Source organism: Herpailurus yagouaroundi, unplaced genomic scaffold (assembly GCF_014898765.1).
Source record: "Herpailurus yagouaroundi ecotype Mexico unplaced genomic scaffold, PumYag 141, whole genome shotgun sequence".
NCBI lineage: Eukaryota > Metazoa > Chordata > Mammalia > Carnivora > Felidae > Herpailurus > Herpailurus yagouaroundi.
Window position 1 is genome coordinate 28,598,417 of NW_024412396.1, and position 16,050 is coordinate 28,614,466.

General features: G+C 39.9%; 1 protein-coding gene across 3 annotated transcripts in view; it reads left to right on the forward strand.

The window, feature by feature from the left end:
* Window positions 1-16,050, forward strand: part of GNG2 (G protein subunit gamma 2) — a 122,874-nt gene that overhangs the window by 15,361 nt on the left and 91,463 nt on the right. For 2 of the 3 annotated variants that reach the window (XM_040477138.1, XM_040477137.1), the window contains exon 2: window positions 3,173-3,214. The exons of the other annotated variant lie outside the window; for it this stretch is intronic. The gene's annotated coding sequence lies outside the window, so the exon portion shown is untranslated. The remainder of the gene's footprint in view (window positions 1-3,172; window positions 3,215-16,050) is intronic. 3 annotated transcript variants of the gene reach the window in all.

A 16,050-nucleotide genomic window follows, 5' to 3' on the forward strand; every position in this document is an offset into this window, starting at 1 on the left:
CGTTCATGCTCTGTCTCTCTCTGTCCCAAAAATAAATAAATGTTGAAAAAAAAAATTTTTTTTTAAAAAAAGAATGTTTCTAAGTTTACTTTAAGAAGTCTAGATATCTTCTCAAGTGGATAATTATAATATGTTGACTAGAGTTTTATTTTTTTAGAGTATTCCTCAAGCAGATTTTAAAGCAGATTTTATTTAGAGCTAAACAACTTTTCCTTGTTAAAACTGTTTTTCAAAAGGCTTGAAATAAAGTGCCCTGGTGCATGATGAAAGGGTCATAGCAACTCAGGGAGTTTGTGTGTAGTTTATGCCCTTGAAAGGATATATTAACTACTTCTTGAAAGTGTGGATTTCATTTTTTCCTCTCCTATATGGAGAGAAGTCACACGTTGCTTGAACTCCGTTCTGTGCTGTCTTAATTTTCTTAACATTATGAAACGATGCTTAACAAACTTTTTTTTTTTTCGGATAATCAAAGTAACTCACGGTGATTATTGAAAATTTGGAGGGGCGCCTGGGTGGCGCAGTCGGTTAAGCGTCCGACTTCAGCCAGGTCATGATCTCGCGGTCCGTGAGTTGGAGCCCCGCAGGATCTGGGCTGATGGCTCAGAGCCTGGAACCTGTTTCTGATTCTGTGTCTCCCTCTCTCTCTGCCCCTCCCCCGTTCATGCTCTGTCTCTCTCTCCGTTCATGCTCTGTCTCTCTCTGTCCCAAAAAAATAAATAAACGTTAAAAAAAAAAAAAAAAAGAAAATTTGGAAAATACTTAAATTGCCAAAATACTTGAGTTGTTAGTTGAACTGCACGTAACAGAGACTTGACTTCACCGTGGGTGACAGAAGTTATTTCTCTTTCACATAATTCAGAGGTATGGGTAGTCCAGGGCTGGAAAGGTAGCTGTGCCCCCCAAGAACATCCAGGGACCCATGCTTTTTCTATCATGTTAGTCCATCACTCGAGCATGTTTTTCTTGGTTTATGATCTAAAGTAGTAGCTTGCCCTAAGGATCTCATTTATCACCAGCAGGAAGGGACGTAGTTGGAAAGCGGAGGGCATGGCCCACAAGTTGACATTTATCACTGTTGCAGTCTTCGCATTGGACTTTGTCTCAGAGCCACACACCTCGCAGCAATGGAGGCTGGGAAAAGTAGTTATCCTTGACATCTATGTTCCTAGCTGAAAATTCTATTATAAGCATAAAAGAGAAGAGCAGATACTGGACATATCTAGCAATTTCTGCTACTTTCATTATCCTATAGATGATAGGATAGAAGAGGTAATATGCTGTTTACATTTTGATGTATCTTCTTCCAGTCATTTTGTAGAATAACCTATATCAGAGAGATTATAATATTTATCAGAAAATAATATTTGTGAAATAATATACTAGAAGAATATACATGTGAAAATGTAAAAAAGGATTAGAAAAAATATATTTGAAACATATGTTACAAAATTAACTGAGGTCATACTATATGTAGTTTTGTATTTTTTCACATTACTTTATATCATGTATATTTTTCCTTATTTAAAATTTTTGTATCTGTTTTTTAAAAAGTTTTATTTACTTACTTTGAGAGAGCATGAGCATGGAAAGGGCAGAGAGAGATAGAGAGAATCCCAAGTAGGCTCTGTACTGTGGGGCTTGAACTCCCAAACCATGAGATTATGACCTGAACTGAAATCAAGAGGTGGATGCTTAACAGACTGAGCCACCCAAGGCTCCCCAATTTTTTGTATGTATTGTTTCAAAGTTCCATCATGCAGAGTTTTTATTTTACTCAGTAGGCTGAATTACTGATATTTCGTTTGTTTCTAACACCTTGGTAAAAATTGTCTGCATTTTGTATTTTTTTTAAATAAAGTCAAGGAGTGATATCACTAAGACAATGATTGAGAGCATATTTGAGGGCCTTGATAAATAGTGCCAAACTGTTTTCCCAAGAGGCTGCTAGCACCAGTAATGCATGAGAGTGCTCAGCTCCGAGCATCCTTGGATAGGCTTATTTTACAAGCCCCACTAATCATCGTTATCCATAGGTTTCATTCTCTGAAAATAGGTTGTTTTTGGCCCTTGGCTTTTTTTATTTCTTTGCTGTCGTTAATCATGAGATAATGCTTTCCTAACAACTTTGGCTCATTTTAAAAATGTATGATCCACCTGAGAAACTTAACAGAAACCCATGGGGGAGGGGAAGGAAAAAAAAAAACAACAACAGAGGTTAGAGTGGGAGAGAGCCAAAGCATAAGAGACTCTTAAAAACTGAGAACAAACTGAGGGTTGATGGGGGGTGGGAGGGAGGGGAGGGTAGGTGATGGGCATTGAGGAGGGCATCTTTTGGGATGAGCACTGGGTGTTGTATGGAAACCAATTTGACAATAAATTTCATATGTTAATATAAATAAATAAATAAATAAATAAATAAATAAAATAAAATAAAATAAAATAAAATAAAATAAAATAAAATGTATGATCCCTTCTAACCATCTGGGAGCTGGTTGGGTTGTGACTGTAGCACACGTGCCAATCTTAAGCACTGTGAGATCTTTACAGACACTGATGTTCATGGGTCCTAGGACCCAATGTGATTTTCGTTCAACATCCTCAGAAGCCATGGTGGCCAGGGATATGCATGTCTCTACTTCTAAACAGCCCACAGAAACTGTAGATACTAAAGATGCTTTTATAATTGCTAAATTGTCTAAATCTACCCTCTTAAAGGGCTAGATACACACAAATGGAGCTTCAACTCTGTCCAAGACACCTAAAGCAAGAACCTTTCCTGCCTCTGCCGCTTTGGTCCGTTGGGAGCAGATTGGGTGAGGTCAAGAGAAAGACTTGTTCTTAGTCATCTCTGTTACCAAGAAGTCTGCTTTCCTCAAGTTCCTAAGCTGACTTTGTATTTTCATGTTTTCTTGCAGGCCAGGGAAGTTCACAAAGAAAGAGACTCTTATTTCACATCTGCTTCTTAAAAGAAAAAGAGTTAACAAAATATTTGTTTCTTGGTTCAGAAATGTAAACCTGTGAGACCCTCTGCCCTGAGAGCTATCCAGCCATTACCACCAAACCCTAGTTACAGAAACACCCATTTGCCTGTTCAGCTCTTACGGATCATGTTATTTTTCCTTTTTATAAAAAAAAAAAAAATACATTTTCCTCTCTGCTTTCTCAACAGCGCAGATCTGCCAGTGAGCCTCAGGCTTTGGGAACTCAAGAGGTAAGAATTATAAAATACTTTCTTCTAGGATTTTCTTGAATCTAACCAGAACTTTAAGCCAAAAAGAGTATCTTAACTGATCCTGTAGATGATTGCATTTGACGTGTGATGTTTATCAAAAAGAAATATCCATAGAGGCTTTAGTAAAATTAACATGATTTCAGGATTTAAGGCAAGCCTGGTTATCCTTGATGATAGTTAAAATCAGATTTTGCACCCAGATTTTCTTATTCTCTTCTAAAAACCTGAGTTGGAGAGCCTTGAGGTCATAGCCTTAAAATGTATTCCTATGGCACTATACATGATTAATCGGTTGCAGCTATTGAAGACATACCCTGTGCAAGACAGACGTCACAGTAGAGTAGATCAGAGAAGGGTAAGCCCTGTTCTTAACAGATTGGTTGTAGACGTCGTAAGGGCTTTTTTCCAGCAGCAACAAACAATAATAACGAAAGGTCAATCTAATGCTGTAGGGGTTTCTTCTTAAAGAAGCTAACTTGGCTTTTGAAAGTAGCTAAAGCCATTTGGTTCTGGCTGTAGACTTGAAAGGTCACCATACTGCTGAGACAGGTGATAATGTGTTTGTCGGCCCCAACCAACAGTCAGCAACTTGGATTTTTTCCCCTATTTTAAGTTTATTTATTTATTTCGAGAGAGAGAGAGAAAGAGAGAGAGCAGAGTAGGGGCAGAGAGAGAGGGTGAGAGAATCCTAAGCAGGCTTTGCACTGTCAGCACAGAGCCTGATGCAGGGCTCAAACCCACAACTGAGAGATGCTGACCTTAGCTGAAACCAAGCGTCTGACACTTAACCAACTGAGTCACCCAAGTGCCCCTTTCCCCTATTTTAAAATTTAACCTCATTAGGAAAAATTTCAGGCATATTCCAGTATAGAATAATATAACGAACTTCCATATCCCCACCACTCAGTTTCCATAACTCTCAATTCATGGCCGATATTGTTTCCTTTATCCTCCCTCCTATTCTCTTCGTTGCCCGTTGGATTTGATGTCAGTGGCTTGAATTCGGTTGTTGGATTTTTAATTATTTATTTACATAAGTATTTAGTGGTTACAGAAAAGTGCTAATAAAAAATACTGACAGTTTCCTGGAGCTGGTCTTTCATCCATTTATTTATTCAGCAAATATTTAGTATTTTCTAGTATTAGAAACTTAGGATAAGAATCTCTAACCAAGAGCTTATTAGAAGAAAGGCCTGCGTAGGTATGCTTTTAAGACCATATATAGCTTTTGCTACCTCATAGTGAGGTTCTTTTGGATTTAAGTACTTAATATCTTGCAAGAGAGTACTGACCCATCCCTACATTGTGTCAAATACAGTAGCCCCCCCCCACTTATTTGTGGGGGATATTTGTGGTTGACCAAGCACCACTGGGACCGTGGAAAGCAAAATGACGGATAAGGCAGGGACTACTGTATTGTTGATAATGAAGACTCTCTTATAAGTATTTGATGTTCTCTATCTGATGTTTGTGTTGATTTCTTTCGTGTTAATGCATGTACTTAAATGCTTCAAATCAATCCAGGCAGAGTTTCTCAATGGGAGTTGCTGGCATGTTGAATGGGACAATTCTTCATTGTCCTTTTTGGTGTTCCTGTCCTTGGCTCACAAAAGGCCGGTGGCATCTTCCAGTCACTGTGATATCCAGAGAACCCTAGGAAGACACTGGGAACTACTGTGTCTTTGCACACAATGGTAGAGCGATTATTTGTCACTTAATCATTCTCGCAAGCATTTTTGCCTCATGCAAAATGATTGATTTCATGTATGCTCAGTGGTTCCTTATGTAAGTGGTCCCTGTGCTAACAAACTAAAGAAAAGAAACTAAACCAAGTAGATATGTAAAGCAAAATAGTGTTTTGCACTGTTGGAGGGATTTTGAGCATATGTGCTCTAGGACCAAATCTTTTTTTTTTTTAGTCTATACAGAGAAGCAAATTAAACATTGGGTAAGAAATGGTCAAATATTGGGGTTTAAAGCAAAATACTACCAACGCAGCATGCAAATTGAAAGCGCAGCAATGATGAAGGATATATTTCGTTTCCTGTTTGCTGTTGTAACAAATTATCACAAACTCAGTGGCTTAAAACAATACAAATTTATTACAGTTTTGCAGGTTAAGTTCTGTAGGGATCTCACTGGGCCAAAAGCAAAGTACTGACAGAGGCACCTTCCTTTCTGGAGGCTCTAGGAGAGAATTCTAGAGAATTCTCTATCTTCAAAGCCTATAACATTGCATCTCTGTTTGCCTTCTGTATCTCTTAACTCTGAACTCAGATAGAAAAGCTTCTTTGATTTAAGGACCCCTGTGATAAGATTTGGCCCACTGGCTAATCCAGGATACTCTCTCCCTCTGAAGGTCCTTAATTTAAAGTCCCTTTTTCCCTTGTAAGGTTACATATTCACAGGTTCCAGAGGTTAGGACGTGGACCTCTTTGGAGGCTATTATTCTGCCTACTGCAAAGTAAAAGAGATTAGTTGTTCAGAAAAGTGGAAAGGCGTCAGGTAGCAGAGGTAGGATTATCTAACATTCCACTGTGTAGGGTTGAGCAGGAGTTAGGGTTCCTGAATTGCTGAAGCAAGTTCTTGTCTTGATTCTGGAAATCCTGTGTTATAGATACAAGCCCTAAAGGCTTTGGGTTTTCTTGGAGTATTTGTCATTGGCTCCAGTGGACAGGTTGACGTCCCACAGCTCCTTTCTTGGCCAGACCTTTTGGTACTATGGGTGTGGCCCCTGGAGGGTGTGCTATTTTTGGAGTGCCTCCAGCTTTGGGGAGTTTGCCCACGGTGTGTAAGTTCCAAGGTCTTTGAATAGTACCAAAAACATGTGAGATTTTTATTTTATGCTGTTATGTCTGTGTGTCATATTATGCTATATTTATTAGGCTCTAAAATGTGGAAATTGGAGGAAAAATAACAATATTTTAAAACCTCACTGTAGAGGTATTTCTTATAGCTAATTTCTAAGTATGGTTTAATTTCCATCATCCATCAGGTAGGTCATCCCCACAAAGTAAGAAACCATTTTTTGCCTACTGAGTGAAATGAACCACTGGCTTATTTTTTGAAAATTCTCTCTGGAGGACAATGTAGCTGGAAATTTTTGTTGGAGATTTTAAATTTTTTCAGCTACTTTTTGTAGCAGGCCCCCCCTCTATTTACTTCTAGACGCTTCAGCAATGCAGATCTGAAGACCAAACCTAGGGCTAGCAATCGGGTAACAAACCACCCTGATTTGTCTAAGACTGGGGGTTTCCTGGGACATAGAACTTTTGATGCTAAAACTGGACCAGTCTTGGGAAAATCAGGACAGTTGGTCCCCCCACCATCTGTCTGACAAATGGCTCTAGTGGAAAGTAGCTGTCATGTCAATGAATTACTAAAATAGAAAAATTTTTTAAAGATTTTATTTTTAAGTAATTTCTCTACCCAACGTGGGGCTCAGACTTATAACCCTGAGATCAAGAGTTGCACGCTCCACTGACTGATGCCCCCAAATAAAGGTGCCCCCGAATAGAAATTTTGATTACATTAAATAATGACAACAACCCCCAGGGTTTGGGGTGAAGAGAGGAGCAAGTCTAACTCTTGGAAAATCTGTATCCACATTAGCATGTTTGCTCAAACCAACTTAAAAACAGCAACAACAACAACTCTCAGATTCAGAACTAAGAAGAACCTGTGACATTTAAGAGGTGTTACATTTCATGGCATTCCCTTTCAGTTCCCCAGTGTTACCAGCACCCTCTTACAAGATGCCTCTGATGAGCCCATCTTTAAAAACTTTGTTACTGAAGTGACCACAGTGCCTCACTGCTTCTTTTTCAGCACGTCAGCATGTATGGAAATGATAAAACCCAAGTTTCCCTAAACAACCCAGGGCTCTCTTAGTTTGAATCCTGTCTATTATATGACAAAGTTGGACTTTCCCACCTGACAGATAGCATAGACTGTTCAGAAGTAGAGAAGTATTAGGAAGACTCTCTTGAGTGCCTGAGGGGAAGGGATTGGAGTGGACGATGTGCTGGAGTCTCACCCAGCTCTTGATGCTTCCTGACTTGCCAGCTGTAGAGTGTGAGCTACTTGCCCTGATCCAAGTAGCTGCATCTGGGTAAAGACTCTTGCTCAGTCCTTCCTCCCTGCTTCCATAAGACACTGCACTGTGTTAACCATAACAAGACAGAGTGAGAAAACGGGAATACTGAAGGTCCTGGGGTCTCTTATTTTATGTTTCTCTAAACCACTGGGACAAAGAAGGCTATAAGTGTTCTTGAAAGAATAATAACTTAGCTTCCCCAGAACAGGTACTTGACTTTCAGCAGCTGGCACTTTTCCCCCTCCCCTTTTTATTAAATGTGCTTAATTGTTCCCTATCTTCTGAACTTTCCTTGTTGATAGTATAAGGAATTCTCTTTCAATATCTTTTTTTTAATCCCAATAGATTGAGCACTATCAGTCATGGAGGTACGATCTGGGTTTCTGACAAGGATCTGTCTTGGATAGAACTGTAAATTATTTTGAGATCTACCTCAGCCCCCTTTTTAGGGTTCCTTCTAGGACAACCAATCCTGGTTTCATTTTGTTAAGACTAGCATCATTTCAGGTTCAGACCTGTGCATGCTGGTTTTTTTGTGAATCAAAAAAGTTACAGAAGAAATGAAAGCATATCAAATCATTATGCTGTCATTTAAACCCAGATTTCTTTTATTCTTTGCCAGAGAGAAATTAGAGAGTAAATGTAAATAAGAGGTCCAAATGACTACTCTGGGTGCAGGGTTCCTTTGGGGGTAATAGAAATGTCTTAGAACTAGAGAGAGGTGATGGCCGCACAACATTCTGGATGTACTAAATGCTGTGGGATTGTACACTTTAAAACAGTTAATGGCTAACTTTGTGTTATGTGAATTTTACCTAAAAAATACTTTTTTCAAGTGAAAAAAGATGGTTTCTCCCTCTCTGTAGATTCTGGAAGCCATCTTAGCCATTTTAATACACTCATGTTAAATTTCTAGACCCAAAATTGGTCTAGACACAAGTTGTTTATTAAGATGTATAGTTTTTGTTACTAGATTATAGACTGGCCTAGACTTTGCAAAGTTGACCACAATAACAATTTGGTTTTTTAGTGGAACAGTTTAAAACACTGGACTTTCTTCTATCTTTCACAGGATAGAACTTGTGTTAAGTAGGTTGGACAGTTTTTTAATATCCTGTGGTCACAGACTGCAGGTGGATATGATAAAATGGAAAGAGTCCAGATGTGATAACTTTAATGAAATGTGAGCAGGTGACAAATTTCAGATACAGAAATGTCTTTCATTAAAACATCTCCTTAGACATTCCCAAGGGCTGTCATGTGATCAAAGTCTGATGGGGACTTGTTTTAAGGGATGCTTACATAAGGGTTCACACAATCCTTGGTTTAATTATAAAGCTTTAAGGTTTTTTAATTCCTTCTAGATTTAGAGGCAACCATTTTGACCTTTCCTCAGAGATGTAACTAGGCAACAAGTAACAGCATGTAGCCAGTGCACAGCACCCAAACTTCATAACCATTGCATCATTTTTAAAAAATACCACTTAAATCAGTATTTTAGCTTTGGCATATGCTGCCATGTAACCTTTAATGTCTTAGAAAATATCATACAAACCCCCAACTGTAAAATAGAGTGGTTCCTAGAAGCCCAGCATCGTCTGCTGTCAATAAGGAAGTGTGCCTACAAGAACAGCGGTAACAGAGTTGAGAGGTAGCTGCATGCACTATGGTTTATGATTGGGAATTAAGAAAGGAGCTTTCATTTTTTGGTGTGTGAGGTGTAAGAGTTTAAAATCATATGCTCAGCAGGTAGCAATGAACATTCCTCACAATATGATTAATGGAAAACATGCATAGTCACAGAGATGAAAGCTGGCTTTTATTCTAGTGAAGTTGATTTTACTTTGCTGGATAGGCGGTAACTACTTTGATCAATAAATAAGCACTTGCTGGAAGCTTTTTATGTGTCAGACACTATACTAAGTATATACTGTGTTCCTTTTCTGTGATGTGATAACCATGCTTTTAATTTAGTTTTCTTTATTATGAAAGGAATACATGTGTAAGATTTTTAAAATTCAAGCAGTAGAGACAGGCGTTAAATGAAAAATAGAAGTTTCTTTCCAAATGCTAATTTCTAGCCCCACTCCCTGGAGGTATCCACTGTTAATAGTTTCTTGTGTGTCTGTCAGAAGTTTTCATCTTTCGGTTAATCTATAGTGAAAAAGTGAGTATGGTAAGTGCCATTAAACCGTCTGTTAGTCTGCTTCTCTTCTGGACCATATCTTTTAATCTGGAGACGCTACTTGATACTTCTTTTTGAAATGTGCCTTCCAACACCGAAAAAGTAAAAATGTCAGCACCAAAGTGATGCCAATAGGGCATCGTGATAGGGGGGCCCGCACTGAAGAATCTTACTGTGTCATTTTGGCCTCCCTGAAATTTACATACAGAGCTTTAGTAAAACCTTAAGGTAGCTTTTTATAATTTTCAAAGTCATCTGAAGTACATTATCTCCCTTGATCCTTTTGATGACCCCGTGACGTAGGAATTGTTTATGTTACCAAGGAGGAAGCGGTGATTCTCAGAGGTTAAATGCGTTGCCTACAAACATAGCCGCTGACTGACAGGAGGAGGACTAGAATCTGAGTCTGGTCCAGATTTTACTCTGGAGCCAGACTACACGGGTAACCGTGAGGAACAAAGAGGCACATAATACCTGTGTGACTCGTGCAGTGATGGGCTGTGCGGTCAAGTGGAAGGGTGCTGGGCTTGCACTGGAAGATGGTTATGAAGTCATTCCCATTCTGCCCAGGGCAATTTATTTAATGTAGTACATACAAATTAGGGTGGCTGGCTCTCTGCTCACAATTTCCTCGCTGGCTCTGTCTATTCCTGTTTTGTTTGTTTGTTTGGGTAATACTGGCCTCAAGGGTGGGGACTTGGCCCAAGCTGGGGAAGCCACAGTACTTCATCCCCAGACCACAGGCGTCGGTTCAAAGGGTGGACATGTGGCCAAGCAGGGGCCAGTAGGTTCTTCCTGTGGGATATTCCAGCCCAAGTTGAGGATGAGGTCCCATCCTTTCTCATCTCAAGGCAGTAAGAGTCATATAAGGCCATGTTTCAGTCTGCTGAGAGAATGAAGTCTGATGCACAGAAGGGAAGCAAAAGAAAGAGGCAGATAGATAAAGGGAAAGGAGAGAGCTCACTAACAATTGGAGTCTATGAATTCAGTTGATGGGAGTCAACACATTCATTTCCATTTTTTACCTAAGCTGATTCAAGTTGCTACAGACAGTTCTGAATGGTATCTCTAGGTGTTTTCGTATCTGTAAAATGGAGGTTGCTAATATTTTCCCTGACCATATCTGAACTGCTCTAAAGATTAGTTGAGATAATGAATTGGAAAACGCTCTGTAAATTGTAAAATGCTGGCAAATGCAAAGTGGTATTATTCATTGATATGTTGTATTGACTTGGGAAAAATCAAAAGCATGAATTTACCACTCATTTGGAAAATAAGAAGTGAGAACTTTGTAAGAGCCATCTGGTGTGATGCAGAATTCAATGGAAGCTGCCAGAGTCCCCCAGATTTTTTTGATATCTTCTTTCAAATACTCTTAAGTTCTTAGAGACACTCCTAATGAATACTAGGATAGATCTTACCTTGCTGACTCAAGTTAATTCAATGAGTTTCTCTTTTCTGTCTGTGGCTGTAATCTACAGCAAGCATGCAAACAGTCACATGTGCTCATGCACACCCAAACCAAAGTAAACAAAGCACCCTATTGATATTTCAATATTTTAGCTTTTTCACTTAAAAGAAGCTTTACAGATTTGTGCTACATAACGTTTTGTCTTCATTAGAGAAAAATCTTCAACCTAAGCCAGCCTTAAAGTAGTTATTCTAGTTATAGAATGCTCTTCATTTGGGAATAATATAGTTGGGTTAATTCTAGAGACAGAAGGTTAGTTGTTTCGGACTTAGATGGGATCAAGATCCATCTTTTTCTTTAATGGTCTTATATCTTTGATATAAGCTCTCAGTAATCAAAATCTGCTTGAGATTATAATTTATGTATGACACAGGAAGCATCACTTCACTTTTATAGCATTTTTTACTATATATGATAATACCTCTCAATGAAGGAAAACAGATGGTACCTCTGAAATCTGCTCTCTTTCTCAGATTTGCCATTTAGGCAGTTTTTATTGTAGCAAACATCTCTTTCTTCATATTGATAGTTAGAATTCCCCAAAAGTGGTTTAAAGCCTCAATCTAAGTAACGTAGCACATGCAGAAATGTTGAAGGCACCACGGGAAAATGATTTATAAGCACGAAGAAGGATATAGCAACCTGAAAATGCTTTACATCTCCCACATTTTAAAATCTGAGAAATGCGTCCACCGCCCTTTACTGTATGCTTGTAAATTTTGTGAATAGGTCTTTGCCTTACAGGCTCGTGGTGCAGTAAGTTTGAATCAGAGCTGTTTGAGCTCTCTGTTATGCACCTCATCTAGCCTTTCTTTATTTTTGCCTGGCCTTGATATCACCCCTTGAATGTCTATGTTTTCATACAAATCGAGGGCTTGGAATAAAGTTCATTTTCTGAGGAAGGCGTACTCTTAGCCCTCAGGACATTTCGGCCGTACTGGGAAAAATTGGCATCCTCAAATCGGTTAATTTTAGGAGAGCTTAATAAAGAGAATATTTACAAGGATGTGGGCAGAGTGTAGGGAAAGTGCACTTCTCCAAGGCTCCTTTACTGTCTAGAAGCCTGAAGGGATGAGGGTTGGGAGGAGAGGCCTCCCGAGCGAAACTGTAGCCTCCCGGGAAGAGGTGGAGCCAGATTATAATGACCTGGGAGGCAGAGATCCCAGGAAACTATACACGGAAATGATTCCTTCTCCCTCTGAATCTGCTTGTGCTCCCCGTTGACCAAACCCAACTGGAAGACAAAGAATAAGAAAGGCTGCTGCTGCTGCTGAGTTTGTACGGTTTAGTTTCCTGGGGGATGGAGCTTAGTGGAATAGGATTGGAGAATGGGTCTGGAGGGGCAAATGGAAGATAGCTAGCCCAGAGAACTTCATTATGACATTCGTGCATGAAAGAAATGGCACCCTTCCCTCCCCCCAATTTAGCTATCTTATAAAAACAGTCGTTTTAACCAAGTTGTATTTTTTCATTAATTTTACATAATCGTGGTCATAGCCCATCTTCAAATGGGCCCAGGTACATTGGTGGCATTTGGACGATATCCAGCTGTTTATGCGGTGAAAGATGATCTGGAGGCTGTTCAGAGGTGAGAAAGCCTACCCTGTCCATGAGCCATATAGAGAGGGGACAGCAACCTCCACCTAAGTTTTGTGCTAAGGGTGGCCAAAAGTGGACAGATGCCTCAGAGCAACTTTGAATAGTCCACATTCTTGGACCCCCACATTCAAAAGAGTGACTTATCATTCCCCGTGAAGTACAATGCTGAGCTAGTGGGTTGAATGGCTAGTTTTTTTGTTTTGTCCAGCTTGTTTTTAATCTCAGATGAATTATTTTCACTTCTTTGACCCAGAGACCAGGATTACTTGCCTTGATCTAATCCAGATTAACTACTCTGATCCACTGAAAATGAATAAATCAACTGACTTGGACAAATCCCCATAATTGGAGAGGTATTTGTGGTAGCATACCGTGCTACACAAAAGAAAACACATTTGGAATACTACTGTAAAGCATAAATCTCTTCTGTGGGCCAGAAAACTCCCTGACTTGGGAAATTCTGGGACCCAGAGATTCCAGAAAAAGAGTTGGGTCTGTAGTAGGAACAGTGAGTAGCTTGTGGTATAGAGAAAAGAACATGGATTTGGGGGTTGAGAATAAGAGATCTCAGTTTAATACCGACAGTGGCCCCCTTGGCAAATTATTGAACTCTCTCAATCTCAAGTTTCTTTGTGTATAAAATGAGAATAATTTGACTTATTACAAGATTGATTAAAGCCATATGTGCAAAACAAAGGCAGTGTTTTTCACACATTCAAATACTTCTGGGGGGTATACTCACCTACTAAAAAATAGTTTCTTAACTGCTTTATTGAGGTACAATGGACATATGATATAATTGACATACAGTAAATAATGCATATTTAAAGTTGATGAGTTTTGGGGCACCTGGGTGGCTCACTCAGTTAAGCGTCCAACTTTTGAACTCAGCTCAGGTCATGATCTCACCATCCGTGAGTTCTAGCCCCGCATCGGGCTCTGGGCTTACTGCCCCGCATCGGGCCTGCATGGCTCTCTCCCTCTCTCTCTCTCTCTCTCTCTGCCCCTCCCCTGCTCACAATGTCTCTGTCTCTCTCATAATAAAAAAAATAAACTTAAAAAAAATTAAAACAGGGGCGCCTGGGTGGCTCAGTTGGTTGAGCATCCATCTTCGCCTCAGGTCATGATCTCACAGTCCGTGAGTTTGATTTTGAGCCCCGCCTCAAGCCCTGTGCTGACAGCTCCGAGCCTGGAGCCTGCTAAGGATTCTATGTCGCCCTCTCTCTCTGCCCCTCCCCCGCTCGTGCCCTGTCTCTCTCTCTCTCTCAAAAATAAGTAAATAAACATTAAAATATTAAAAAAATTAAAATAATAAAGCTGATGTGTTTTGACTGAATACACCTGTGAAGCCATCACCACAATCAAGATCATGAACATTTCCATCCCAAAGTTTCCTCATGCCCAGTAACTGTCTTTCCTTCCCATCCCCGTCTTGAGGCAGTCACTGATCTGCCTTCTGTCATTCTAGAAGAATTTGCGTTTTCTGGAATTTTCCATAAATGCAATCATATTATGTATTTTTTTCCTGGCTTCTTTTGCTCAGCATGATTTTACAAGACACATCCATGTTGTAAAGATCACTATTTGTTCCTATTATTACAGAGTAGCGCTCTATTGGATTGGTGTGCCACTGTTATGCTCACCCCTTGGAGGACACTATTCAGTTATGTTTTGTTCCTCTTTCCCTTCTTCTTTCCTCATTAAGAGTATAAGAAAAAATTCTCACGTATTCCATGTTACCCAGTTGACATTTCCATTAAGATCGTCCAGGGGTAGCATGGTTTATAACAACTGGGGATAAATTCAGACATAACAGTAATGGTGCTTATTAATCCCTGGCTTAGGTTGATTCTGAGCTGAAGCTCAGTTCTTTCCACTTCCTCAGCTTTTGTTTGCCCTTTAAAAGAAATAAGCAACCTGGAGGATGCAGCCCACATGTCCATCAGCTGATACCTGGATGAAATTGTGATATAGTCATATAATGGAATATTATTTGCATAAAAAAGAACAAAATAAGGATTCATGCTTACATTGTGGATAAACCTGGTAAACATTGTGCTAAGTAAAAGAAACCAGGCACAACAGGGGTGCCCGGGTGGCTCATTCAGTTAAGCGTCCAACTCTTGGTTTTGGCTCAGGTCATGATCTCATGGTTCGTGGGTTCAAGCCCCGTGTCAGTCTTCATGCTGGCAGTGCAGAGCCTGCTTGGGATCCTCTCTCTCTTTCTCTCTCTCCCCGTCCCCCCTTCAAAATAAATCAATAAACTTAAACAAAACAGGCCACATGTTACACGGTTCCATTTATTGAAATGTCCAGAATAGGCAAATCCATAGAGACAAAGTAGATCAGTGGTTGCAGGGACTCGGGTGGTGGAGGGGAAATGGGGAGTGACTGCTAATGGGTATGGGGGTTTTTTGGAGGGTGATAAAAATGTTCTGGAATAGTAGTGGTGATAGATGCATAACTTTGAATATTCTAAAAGTTACTGCACTATACACTTTAAAAGAGTGAATTTTATAGTATGGGTATTATATTTCAACAAAACTGTTATTTTATTTTATTTTATTTAAAATTTTCTTTTCAACGTTTATTTATTTTTTGGGACAGAGAGAGACAGAGCATGAACGGGGGAGGGGCAGAGAGAGAGGGAGACACAGAATCTGAAACAGGCTCCAGGCTCTGAGCCATCAGCCCAGAGCCTGACCCGGGCCTCGAACTCAGGGACTGCGAGATGGTGACCTGGCTGAAGTCGGACGCTTAACCGACTGCGCCACCCAGGCGCCCCAAAACTGTTATTTTAAAAAGTAATCTGTAAAACTGGGGAAAAACGTTCAACTTCAGCAGTTAATTTAATTTGCTTGTTTTTAATTTGCTGAAGGAAAACTTAAAGCTGTTTTCCTCGTTGGCCATGCTGCGCCCGCATTCTAGGTCTTGAGTACAACGTGGCACTTTCAAGCATTAGGAAGTAAAAATGTCACATCTGTATATAAGTCATATTTTGGAGGCAGTTCAGTATCCTACTGTTTTAGTTTACTTGAGATGATAAAGAGCCTCTAACTACATTGACAGTTTCGTCTTTTCCTTTCCTTTTAAAAATAACATGCATTCAGTTTGCCTAATCACCCTTTCCTCTGGCCTCGGTTAACTAGACGCAGGATATCCTGTCAGTAAAGCATCTTAGCTAAATCAGATTATTTACCAAACCCCTAACAGCAGTAGGCAGAACAGAGTGAGTAAAGTCGAAGTCCAAGTATTCAAGATAATCCTTGGAAAGGAAAAGAAGCCAGTAGCTCAGAGTCAGTGGTGATTCAGTCAGAGGTGTAACTTTGATTTCAAGCAGCTGTAGAGGATGGGAATCAAGACAGACTTCCTCCCTTTCTAATTGCCTTCCTTCACCTGGTGAAGCACCGCCTTATTTAGAATGCTCTTAGCTGCTCCACTGCTGTGAATCAGGACCGACATTG